At 37.6% G+C, this 13,305-nt stretch overlaps 1 pseudogene; it reads left to right on the top strand.

Moving 5' to 3' along the window:
• The first annotated feature begins 10,482 nt into the window (after positions 1-10,482).
• LOC136163979 (ribonuclease H2 subunit B pseudogene) lies at positions 10,483-12,204 on the top strand (annotated as a pseudogene).
• The last annotated feature ends 1,101 nt before the right edge of the window (positions 12,205-13,305 follow it).

The raw sequence follows: 13,305 nt of genomic DNA, 5'->3' as shown, positions 1-13,305 counted from the left end.
TTGTAATTCTCCAGGCAAGAATACTGGAGTGGATTGCCATTTCCTTCTCCACACCCATTAATATTCTTAAATGGATCTTTCTCAAGCTTAGCAGCAAAGCTCAAATACATTTTGTTATAGTAATGAAATATTATGTGTGTAGGGATATTCACTATATCATTTTCCTGATATTTTTATCCCAGTTGCAACCCTTTTGAAAAATTTGAAAGTTTGCAACATGTAATCAGGCTCTATAAAGATGTGAGCTATAAAATGTTTCACCTGATAACACTTTTTCAAAACACTTTTCAGTGATGAAAGAGGTCCTTATATGTATGATGTGTAAGGGAGGTTTTTATACTAAAAGTAAATAATCATTTAAAATGTTTACTTTGAACAAGTTACATTAGAGATAGGCAAAATTTTCTGACTCAGGGAGAATCTCAGTGCACAAATAATAAAGCCTTACTTTCTTTCGCTTGCATCATAGCAGAAACATAGACGAGCAGGGAACAGGGTCATAGAGTGAGAACAGACAAAAAGCTTTTCTCTCTTGTGGCTAGGGTCCTGATATCAAGCATCATTTGAGTTTGTGTTACAACAGATTTTGTTCACCTCCTGTCTTTGGGTAACATTGTATCAGAAACTCAAACCCTTCCCTGGACCCTGTTACATTTAAGAGAGAACATAGAAATTTTCAACTTTGATGCACATTTCCTATCCTGTAAGCCTAGCTTCTGTTTTTCAGTGGGCAGTATTTATCAAGGAATACCTTTTTCTGGTTTTCTGACTCTGCACTACTGTTGATTATAAGTCATCGATGCTATTTAACCATCTCCTTCTCTGCCATCCCCTTCTCCTTTTCCCTTCAATCTTCCCCACCATCAGGGTATTTTCGAACGAGTTGGCTCTTCACATCAGGTGGCCAATGTACTGGCGCTTCTGATGAATAGTCATTAGAATTGACTTGTCTGATCTCCTTGGAGTCCAAGGGACTCTCAAAAGTTTTCTTCAGCACCACAGTTTGAAAGCATTAATTCTTCAGTTTCAGCCTTCTTTATGGTCCAACTCTTACATCCATTTATGAGTGGAAAAACCACAACTTTAACTAGATAGACCTTTGTAGCCAAAGTGATGTCTCTGCTTTTTATTACACTGCCTAGATTTGTCATAGCTTTCCTTCCACAGGGCAAGCATCTTTTAATTTCATGGCTGCAGTCATCATCCACAGTGATTTTGGAGGCTGAGAAAATGAAACCTGTCACTGCTTCCACTTTTTCCTCATCTATTTGCTGTGAAGTGATGGGAACAGATGCCATGATCTCGGTTTTTTTTTTTTTTAACGTTGAGTTCAAGACAGCTTTTTCACTCTCTTCTTTCTCCTTTATCAAGAATCTATTTAGTTCCTCTTCACATTCTGCCATTAGAGTGATATCATTTGCACATCTCAGGTTGTTAATATTTCTCCCTGGAATCTTGATTATAATTTATGGTTCATCCAGGATAGTATTTTGGTTTTTTTCTGGAATTCCCTTATTTTATGCATGATACAACTAATGTTGGCTGATTGATCTCTGGTTCCTCTGTCTTTTTGAAACCCAGCTTGTACATTTGAAAGTTCTCAGTTCACATACTGCTGAAGCCTAGCTTGAAAGATTTTGATCATAATCTTCAACATGTGAAATGAACACAATTGCATGGTAGTTTCAACCTTCTTTGTCATTGTCCTTCTATGAGATTGAAATGAAAACTAATCTTTTCCAGTCCTGTGGCCACTTACAAGGTTAAACCTATATAGTCTGCTTGGGTTGCTATAACGAATTACCATGTGCTGACTGGATTAAGCAGTAGACATGTATTTCTCATAGATGTGGAAGCCAGGAAGTCCAAGATCAAAGTGCCAGCTAGTACGGCTCCTTGGCTTACAGGTGGCCACTTTCTCTGCATCCTTCTATGGTAGAGAGAGCATTTTTTCTTCCTCTTCTTATAAAACCACTAACCCCATCATGAGGACCTCACCCTCATGACCCCGTCTTTTCCTAATTAACTTCTTAAACCCCTATCTCCAAATAATAACACATTGGGAGTTAGAGCTTCAACAATTCAGTCAAGAAAAACCTTTGGCAGATGATTATACTAATGAATGCATGCTGGATTTGCTTTTCCCCTTATACATCTGACAGTGTCAGACAGACTGTGTTTTTCAGGTCTCTCTGTCTATCCCAGACCTATCAGGCACCTATTTTCTTTTATTTAAGGAGAAAAATACACTGGTTTTGTCATCTAGCACTCTGGTATATGACAGTGTGCAAAAAGTATACCGTGAGTGTCATTAAAGTGCATTTGAGACTCAGAATGCCTGCGTGTGAATCCAGCCTTTACCACTTAACTAGTGCCTAGTTTCTTTTTTCTGTTGAAATTGAATATTAAAAAGTTTCTTATGAGACTTGTGAAGACTAAAGAAATTATTATATGTAAAGTGCTTAAAAGAGTTCCTGGCATGGAGTGAACAATTCACCAAGCAGGAATCATTGTTATTACAAATAATAGTACCTTTTGACTTCCTATAGATGTGAAACATCCTTTCATTACACATGAGCTAGTGTATCAGGCTGCTGGAACTTTTCCTACTTTTCCAGCAGAGGCAGACCTAAGAATTCTCCCCAAGAACTGTCTTTAAAATATTGTGAGTTTAAGTGTTGCCTGTGTCTTTGGTGAATTTTACAAGTAGAGTCAGAAGTCAAGTATTTCAGTCCCTAGCATTGCTGGGGAAGAGTGAGCTGAAATCTCAGTCATAAGCTTGATATTTCATAAACATTAACTCATTTAACCCTCAGAATGATGATATCTCTGGGTTAATATCATTGTACCTATTTTACAGATGAGTAAACTGAGATGACCTCGAGGTGATGAGACTAGTGTGAAACTCAATAATCAAAGCCATTTTTTTTCAAAACTATTCTACCATAAACATTTTATACTTAAAATGACAGATTACATAAACATATATGATTAACTATTTGATTAGTAAATAAAAATAATCAAATGTATCTTATGTTGGGAGACAATAAAATTTATATTCTATTTTAGTTTAACATTTTTACAAGCTTAGAATTTAATTATTTTCCATGTTTACTGAGATATAACTGACATATTTATTATTGTTTTATTCTCTTCAACACTAAAATTGATACACTGGGATACAATTTTAAGAAATTTATTTTCAACAATGCCTTAATTTTTAGTTTGGGAGAAGAGGGTTGAAACTGAATAAAGCATAATTCTCACTTTTGAGGAATGCAAAATATTTTGTAAAATTAATTGTATCAAATGATAGAAAGGACTAATCTCATAAGAAAGGCATAATCATAGTAAAATCAGCTAGAATTTATTGAGGGCATAGTTTATGACAGGAACTGTGTTAGGAATTAAAAATTTTCTTCTTTAAACCTCAACCTAAAATATGATATAAGTATTATTGTATCCACTTATTGAGGAACTATTGAAAAATAGTGGTTAAAGCAGGAACTTCAAATAACAGAACCAGGATTCAAATACATTCTTAAAGAGATAGGAATATCAGATCACCTTACCCACCTCCTGAGAAATCTGTATGCAGGCCAAGAAGCAACAGTTAGAACTGAACATGGGACAACAGACTGATTCAAAATGGGGAAAGGAATATATCAAGGCTGTATATTTCTACCCTGCTTATTTAATTTATATGCAGAATACAACATGAGAAATGCCAGGCTGCATGAAGCAAAGCTGGAATCAAGACTGCCAGGAGAAATATCAATAACCTCAAATATGCAGATGATACTACCTTTACGGCAGAGGGTGAAGAGGAACTAAAGAGCCTCTTGATAAAAGTAAAAGAGGAGGGTGACAAAGCTGGCTTAAAACTCAGCATTCAAAAAACAAAGATCATGGCATCCAGTCCCATTACTTCACGGCAAATAGATGGGAAAACAATGGAAACACCGACAGACTTTATTTTCTTGGACTCCAAAATCACTGCAGATTGTGACTGCAGCCATGAAATGAAAAGACACTTGCTTCTTTGAAGGAAATCTATGACAAACTTAGACAGCATATTAAAATGCAGAGACATTATTTTGCTGATGGGATTCCCTGGTAGCTCAGCTAGTAAAGAATCCACCTGCAATGCAAGAGACTCTGGTTCGGTTCCTGGGTCAGAAAGATCCACTAGAGAAGGGATAGGCTACACGCTCCAGTATTCTTGGGCTTCGCTAGTGTCTCAGCTTGTAAAAAATCTGCCTGTAATGTGGGAGACCTGGGTTTGATCCCACAGTTGGGAATACGCCCTGGAGAAGGGAAAGGCAACCCACTGCAGTATTCTGGCCTGGAGAATTCCATGGACTGTATAGCCCACCAGGTCTCAAAGTGTCAGACTCAACTGACCAAATTTCATTTTAACATTTTTCTTTTATTTTGCTGACAAAAGTCCATATATTCAAAGGTATGGTTTTTCCAGCAGTTATGTATGGATGTGAGAGTTGGACAATAAAGAAAGCTGAGGACCAGAGAATTATTGCTTTTGAACTGTGGTGTTGGAGAAGACTCTTCACAGTCCCTTGAACTGCATGGAGATCAAACCAGTCCATCTTAAGAAATCAGTCCTGAATACTCATTGAAGGACTGATACAGAAGCTGAAACTCCAATACTTTGGACACCTGATGCAAAGAACTGACTCATTGGAAAAGACCCTAATGCTGGAAAGATTGAAGGCAGAAGGAGAAGGTGACAACAGAATGAGAGGATTGGATGGCATCATGGACTCCATGGACATGATTTTGAGCAAACTCTGTGAGTTCGCCATGAGGATAATCTGGCTTTGAGACCATGGAGTCTCAAAACATTGGACATAACTGAGTGCCTGAAATAACATACTTCCATGATTATGTTCCTGTTTTCTGTGTGTACTATGGAAAGGAAATATTATAAATCTGAAATATTTATTACAATACTAAATTTAGAGAAACAGGTATGATGACTGTAGTTCTCTCATTAGTTTCATAGACTGCCTGGTTATGAAGTTAATGCCTTAAAAATAAATGCATTGAGCAGCCACTATTGATGAAATTATGATCGTTTATTGTGATCTGATAGACAAAGTGCCTGATGAACTATGGACAGAGGTTTGTGACTTGGTATAAGAGACAGGGATCAAAACCACCCCCAGGAAAAAGAAATGCAAAAAAGCAAAATGGCTGTCTGAGGAGGCCTTACAAGTAGCTGTGAAAAGCAGAGGAGAAAAGGAAACACATACCCATTTGAATGCAGAGTTCCAAATAATAGCAAGGAGAGATAAGAAAGCCTTTCTCAATGATCAATGCAAAGAAATAGAGGAAAAAAATAGAATGGGAAAGACTAGAGATCTCTTCAAGAAAATTAGAGATACCAAAGAAACATTTCATGCAAAAAATGGGCTCAACAAAGGAGAGAAAAGGTACATATCTGACAGAAGCAGAAGATATTAAGAAGAAGTGGCAAGAATACACAGAAAAACTGTACCAAAAAGATCTTCACTACCCAGTTAATCATGATGGTGTGATCAGTCACCTAGAGCCAGACGTCCTGGAATGTGAAGTCAAGTGGACCTTAGGAAGCATCACTACAAACAAAGCTAGTGGAGGTGATGGAATTCCAGTTGAGCTATTTCAAATTCTAAAAGATGATGCTGTGAAAGTGCTTCACTCAATAAGTCAGCAAATTTGGAAAGCTCAGCAGTGGCCACAGGACTGGAAAAGATCAGTTTTCATTCCAATCCCAAAGAAAGGCAGTTCTAAAGAAGGCTCAAACAACCATAAAATTGCACTCATCTCACACACTAGCAAAGTAATGCTCAAAATTCTCCAAACCAAGCTTCAACAGTACTTGAACTGTGAACTTCCAGATGTTCAAGCTGGATTTAGAAAAGATCAAGCTGGATTTAGAGATCAAGTTGCTAACATCTGTTGGATCGTAGAGAAAGCAGGAGAGTTCCAGAAAACCATCTACCTCAGCTTTATTAATTATGCCAAAGCCTTTGACTGTGTAGATGACAAGAAACTATGGAAAATTCATAAAAAGATAGGAATATCAGACCACCTTATCTGCCTCCTGAGAAATCCATATGGAGGTCAAGAAGCAATAGTTAGAACTGGACAAGGAACAGCAGATTGGTTCCAAATTGGGAAAGGAATTCATCAAGGTTGTATATTGTCACCCTACTTATTTAACTTGTATCCAGGGTACATCATGTGAGATGACTGGCTGGATGAAGCACAAGATGGAATTAAGATTGCTGGGAGAAATATCAATAACCTCAGATATGCAGAGGACACCACCCTTATGGCAGAAAGTGAAGAACTAAAGAGTCTCTTGAAGAAAGTGAAAAAGTTGGCTTAAATCTCAACATTCAGAAAAATAAGATCAAGGCATCCGAGCCCATCAGTCCATGGCAAATAGAAGTGGAAACAATGGAAACAGTGACAGACTTTACTTTTTGGCCTCCAAAATCACTGCAGTTGGTGACTGCAGCCATGAAATTAAAAGATGCTTACTCCTTGGAAGAAAAGCTATGACCAACCTAAATAGCATATTAAAAAGCAGAGACATTACTTTGTCAACAAAGGTTCGGCTAGTCAAGGCTATGGTTTTTCCAGTAGTCATGTTTGGATGTGAGAGTTGGACTATAAAGAAAGCTGAGCGCCAAAGAATTGATGCTTTTGAACTGTGGTGTTGCAGAAGACTCTTAGTCCCTTGGACTGCAAGGAGATCTAACCAGTCCATCCTAAAGCATATCAGTCCTGAGTATTCATCGGAAGTACTGATGCTGAAGCTGACACTCCATTATTTGGCCAGCTGGTGCGAAGAACTGACACACTGGAAAAGACCCTGCTGCTGGGAAAAATTGAAGGCAGGAGGAGAAGTGGACAACAGAGGATGAGATGATTGGATGGTGTCACCAACTCAATGGACATGAGTTTGAGCAACGTCAGGGAGTTGGTGAGGGACAGGGAAGACTGGCGTGCTGCTGTCCATGGGGTCACAAAGAGTCAGACAAAACTGAGTGATTGAACTGAACTGAACTGAACCTTCAGAACAATGAGAAATAAAAGTTTGTTGTTTATAAGCCAAACGGACAAACAAAAAAAGACCAGTCATTTATATGACTATTTTGGCATTATTATAATTTCTTTCAAAAAATTATATCTGTGGAGTTGAGATCAAAATATTTTACAGATATACATACATCTCCAAAATTTACCAGGAAATTGTCCTAAGGTAAGTTTACTTCTACTTACAGTTTCAGCAGATATGTGTTAGAGTTTCTCTTCATAAGTCTCCTCTGTTCATGCTTTATATATAAAATGTGTATATGTTTATTTCATTAATTGCATTTACTGTCACATATAAACTTTAATGAACTTGGTGCCACAGAGCAGAACACTAAACAGAGAAACTAGGGCACCTAAACACGTCTTAGAGGAGATGGATTTTTGGTGGATGGTTCTGAGAAGTAATTAAGGAACAGTAGATCAGATTTATTCCGATGCTGTCAAGAAATTGGGGCCATTTAATGACAGAATGTCTTAATTCACTAATTTTTGAGGTGTGAGCATTGATATTCCATTGGAGTTCTCATTGTTAATAAAATATCAACCAGTCACATTAGTCAGGAGAGCAATTTTAGACATTCTTTTTGTGATGTGGCTTTGTTCCTTGTCTCAGACATGATCATGGTATGGTTTTTCAGCATTTTGGGGAAATAGTATGGTTTGACTGTCAGCAAGCTTATTTTTCATGTTTCTTTAGGAGGTTAGAGTCATTTGCTGATTGCCTTATCTCTATAACTAAAATCAAACCTAATAATATTTAATAATACAAAAACTGAACAGTAAGAAAAGAGAGTGAAAAGAGGAAATACTCTAAATACTCTAATACTCTACTTACTATTTTAATTTCATAAAAGAATAAATATTATTTCAATAACTAGAAAACTAAGGGTTTTATATAAACTTATTAATATAACCTCTCAGTGTAAACCTTCCTAATTATCAGAATAACTGAACACAAATAAAGAAGTAAATAGACAATATAATGAAACTTAAAAAGTTGACAGAAAATAAGAATTAAAATACAAGTAATAAGTGTGTGTGGGCTCAGTTGTGTCTGACTCTTTGCGACCCCTATGGAGTGTAACCTGCCAGGCTCCTCTGACCATGAGATTTTCCAGTCAAGAATACCGGAAGTAGAAGGGAATGGGTTGGCATTCCCTTCTTCAGGAGATGTTCTGACCCAGAGATCGAACCTGAGTCTCCTGCATCTCCTGCATTGACAGACAGATTCTTTTACCTCTGAGCCACCAAGGAAGTAATAATATTAATATTAAATATAGCTATGACATTAGCATATGCCATTAAGATTTTCCTATATTAAAAAGAGTAGATTTTCATATTATATAATGGTATCCAACATCAGTCAGTCAGTCAGTCAATCATTTGAGTCGCTCAGTCGTGTCCGACTCTTTGCGACCCCATGAACCACAGCAGGCCAGGGTTTCCTGTCCATCACTAACTCTTGGAGTCCACCCAAACCCATGTCCATAGAGTCAGTGATGCCATCCAACCATCTCATCCATCCTTCTCCTTCTCTTCCTCAGTCTTTCCTAGCACCAGTGTCTTTTCAAATTAGTCAGTTCTTTGCATCAGGTTGCCAAAGTATTGGAGTCTCAGCTTCAACATCAGTTCTTCCAATGAACACCCAGGATTGATCTCCTTTAGGATGGACTAGTTGGATCTCCTTGTAGTCCAAGGGACTCTGAAGAGTCTTCTCCAAACCATAGTTCAAAAGCATCAATTCTTCAGCGCTCAGCTTTCTTTGTAGTCCAACTCTCACATCCATACATGACCACTGGAAAAACCATAGCCTTGACTACTCGGACCTATGTTGACAAAGTAATGTCTCTGCTTTTTAATATGCTGTCTAGGTTGGTCATAACTTTCCTTTCAAGGAGTAAGCATCTTTTAATTTCATGGCTGCAGTCACCATCTGCAGTGATTTTGGAGCCCCCAAAAATAGTCAGCCACTGTTCCCACTGTTTCCTCATCTATTTGCCATGAAGTGATGGGATCAGATGACATGATCTTAGTTTTCTGAATGTTGAGCTTTAAGCCAACTTTTGCACTCTCCTCTTTCACTTTCATCAAGAGGCTCTTTAGTTCTTCTTCACTTTCTGCCATAAGGGTGGTGTCATCTGCATATCTGAGGTTATTGATATTTCTTCCAACAATCTTGATTCCAGCTCGTGCTTCCTCCAGCCCAGCATTTCTCATGATATACTCTGCATATAAGTTAAACAAACAGGGTGACAATATATACAACCTTGATGTACTCCTTTTCCTATTTGGAACCAGTCTGTTGTTCCATGTCCAGCTCTAACTGTTGCTTCCGAACCTGCATACAGGTTTCTCAAGAGGCAGGTCAGGTGGTCTGGTATTCCCATCTCTTTCAGAATTTTCCACAGTTTATTGTGATCTACACAGTCAAAGGCTTTGGCATAGTCAATAAAGCAGAAATAGATGTTTTTCTGGAACTCTCTTGCTTTTTCTATGATCCAGCAGATGTTGGCAATTTGATCTCTGGTTCCTCTGCCTTTTCTAAAACCAGCTTGAACATCTGGAAGTTCATGCTTCATGTATTGCTGAAGCCTGTCTTGGAGAATTTTGAGTATTTCTTTATTAGCGTGTGAGATGAGTGCAATTGTGCTGTAGTTTGAGCATTCTTTGGCATTGCCTTTCTTTGGGACTGGAATGAAAATTGACCTTTTCCAGTCCTGTGGCCACTGCTGAGTATCCACCTTAGTATGATATGAAGAGTTATCTGAAATTTACCATACTTACTGAAAATCAAAAGATGGGCAAAGACATATTGACATATGTACATAATAAAGATAAAAACAGTGGCCAGATCTAAATATTAAGCAAAGTAATTCTCTTCAAAATTTTAAATAAAGGATTTTTGTAACACTAAAATATATTATTTACATTGAACCTGTCCATGATGTTCTTTTTGTTCACTTTATTATAAAATAATAAGAACGTTCATAAAAATAAAATTGAAAGAAACCACACTTACAGGAAACATAAATCTAAATCTTTTAAGAAGAAAATTTAGAAAAGACTGTATCGGTAAAATTAATGCACTGGCCAAAACAATCTACAGTTTCAATGAAATCTCTACCAAAATTCCAATGGCATTTTTTTATAGAAATAGAGAAGAAGGAAAAAAAAAAGTCCTAAAATTATTATAGAATTACAAAGAACTCCAAATAGTTCAAACAATCTTGAGAAAGAATCACAAAGCTAGAGATATCATACTTCTTAACTTCAAAATATGTCAACATTACAAAGCTGCAGTAGTTAAACATACAGTCCAATACAATAGAGAAGCCAAAAATAAACCCATGCATATAAGGACTTCCTGGACTTATGATGCGGTCATCTCCTGGGAAACTCATTGTAAGTTGAAAATATTCTAAATTAAACATGCAATTAGTGCAGCTAACCTATCAATTAGGATCAGCATAACTTAGCTTACCTTAAACATGCTCAGAATACTTATAGTTTGGCAAAGTCATCTAACACAAAGATTATTTTATAAAAAAGTATCTAATGTCTTGTAAATAATTCATCAAAACTTTACTGATAGTGACAAACAATGATCATATGGGTACAGAACAGTTGTAAGTGTTTTGGTTATTTCCCCTTGCAACGGCTTAACTCCCTAGTTGCTGTGGCTTGCTGCCACTGTACCAAATATCTCTACCCTTGGCAAAAATCAAAATTCAAAGCACATTTTCTACTGAATATATATTCCTTTCCCTTCATTGTTAAGTTGAAGAATTGCAAGTTGAACCACTACAACCCAGTGGTTGTCGGTACAGCCAAGCGATCCTTACCAAGGGTGCCAGAAATATACAATGGGGAAAGAAGTCTGTTCAATAAAGTGTTGGGGAAATTGAATACCAATACAAAGAATAAACATAATTCAAGAAAGTGAAAAATCGAGTGGGCCGACGGCCTGGGTCTGACACTCAATTTAAACACTGACAGCCAGGAGGCTGGCGGACTCCAGAAACGAAAGGACATTCGCCTAGCAGGCCCTGGGGCTGGCAGCGCCGCGCGCCGCGCCTCCCGGAAGCGACCCTTCCGCCGCCATTGGCCAACCTCCTCTCGCGAGCTCGCGCTCCGAGGGCTGAGGCCCGCCGCCGAGCGACAGGCGAGCGGCAACGCGGGCGGCGCGGACGGCGGGACGGGGCTCGCGTCGGGCAGCACTTGTTCCTGCTCCCAGAATACTTAGATGAAAGATGGGCTTGTGTCTGTAACACTGGCTAACCCACCTTCAGGGGAAGGAGCCATTTACTTGTTGAATATGTGTCTACCGCAGATGTTTGAAATAAAAATTTTCAAGGGGAAAAAAAATATTGGTTTATAAATGAATCAGTTCAAGCAGGAGGTCTTCTTCACTTTGCCACACCCATGGACCCTCTGTTTCTACTTCTCCACTACCTTATAATGGCCAATAAAGAGGGGAAGTTTCAGCCCCTGGATCAAGTTGTGATGGATGAACATGTTCCCGGATTGCACCTTATTGCTGAAACTTCCTGAACTTGAGAAGTTACTTAGACACGTGACAGAGGAGAAAGAAATAGACAAGAAGAAATACTACAAGTACAGCAAAGAGAAGACATTAATATGGCTAGGGGAAAAAAAAATTGTTATTGAGACCATGGCAGCATTAAAAACCAATAAGGTAAATGTCAGTGCTCGGGTAGTCTATTGGGTTTTTTTCTCTGCTGGCCAGGTTTCCAGTGACAAGGACGAGTATTATGTCCATTATGCCTATGGTCTGATATCCAATACATCCCTAAACAATTAAATGATGACTTATCTAAATATTTAAAGCTTCCAAAACCTCCAGCTTCAGTGCCAAATCCTCCATAGAAGAAAGCAAAGTTATCAGATAAGACTGTAGAAGCAAAAGAAGATTACACTAAGTTTAATTCTAAAGATTTCAAGACTGCGAAGAAAAATAGTAAAATGACCACAGCTCAGAAGCCTTTGGCTAAAGTTGACAAGAGTGGAATGAAAAGTATTGATTCCTTTTTTAGTGAAAAACACGTTAAAAAAAATTGGAAAGATTTGCACTTTTGAAAGTGAAATTGAGCAAAAATATCTGTCTTCTTCACGTCCCAGTTTCATCCTTCCTCCTTGCCACTGTACTTCCGAACTCTTAATTACCACCTTTTGAAAAAAAGTAGGAAGAGAGCAATTTTCAGATTCACTGAAACATTTCTTTCGATTTGAATTTTGTGTTTCCTGAACAAAATATGGGAAAGTAATTGTGAAACATCATGGCTTATAGCCTTTGGAGTTTTATTTGACATCATGAAAAATAATCAAGTGAGTAGAATTAACCTTCAGCATCACAAATTCCTCAATAAACTGATGTGACCAAAAAAAAAAAAAAAAAAGGTAAAAATCAACTCAACAGGGATTAAAAGCATCAACTGAAGATTTGCAGCTACAAAATTCAGAGAAGAGAACAGCAGAAAACTTCAGGACACTGATCTTGGCAATATTTATTTTTGGATTTGACATTCAAAGCACAGGCACAAAAGCAAAAATAGATAAGTAAAATTCCATCAAATTTAAAAGCTTTTGCACACAGAGCAAAATAAAATTAATAGAGTAAAATGTAAATCTATGGAATGGAAAGAAATATTTGCAAGCATGAAGAGTTGGACATGACTTGGTGATGGGACAGCAACAACATATCCATAAGGTGTTAAAGTTCAAAATGTATAAGGAAATCCTACTGTTCAATAAGCAAAAATGCAAATAACTCAACTGAAAAAAAAAATAGACAAAGAAATTTGAATAGACTTTCTCTAAAGAAAATATATAATTAACCAATAGGTATATGAAAAATGCTCAACATCGTTAATCAATAGGGGAAAGCAAATCAAAATAATGAGCTATTACTTCACAGTTGTTGGCGTTAGTTGCTCAGTCATGTCTGACTCTGTGATCTCATGGATGGTAGCCCACCAGGCTCCTCTGTCCATGGAATTTTCCAGGCTAGAATACTGCAGAAGGTTGCCATGCCCTCCTCCAGAGGATCTTCCTGACCCAGTTAGGAAGTATGGAAATATCATTAACACTTCATCAAAAGAAAGATAACAAGTGTAGGAGAGGATGCAGAAAAAGTGAAATCATCAATATTGATGAGAATGTAAAATGGGGCAGCTGCTG

Source organism: Muntiacus reevesi, chromosome 3, assembly GCF_963930625.1.
Source record: "Muntiacus reevesi chromosome 3, mMunRee1.1, whole genome shotgun sequence".
Lineage (NCBI taxonomy): Eukaryota > Metazoa > Chordata > Mammalia > Artiodactyla > Cervidae > Muntiacus > Muntiacus reevesi.
This window is presented reverse-complemented; position numbering and strand designations above follow the sequence as displayed.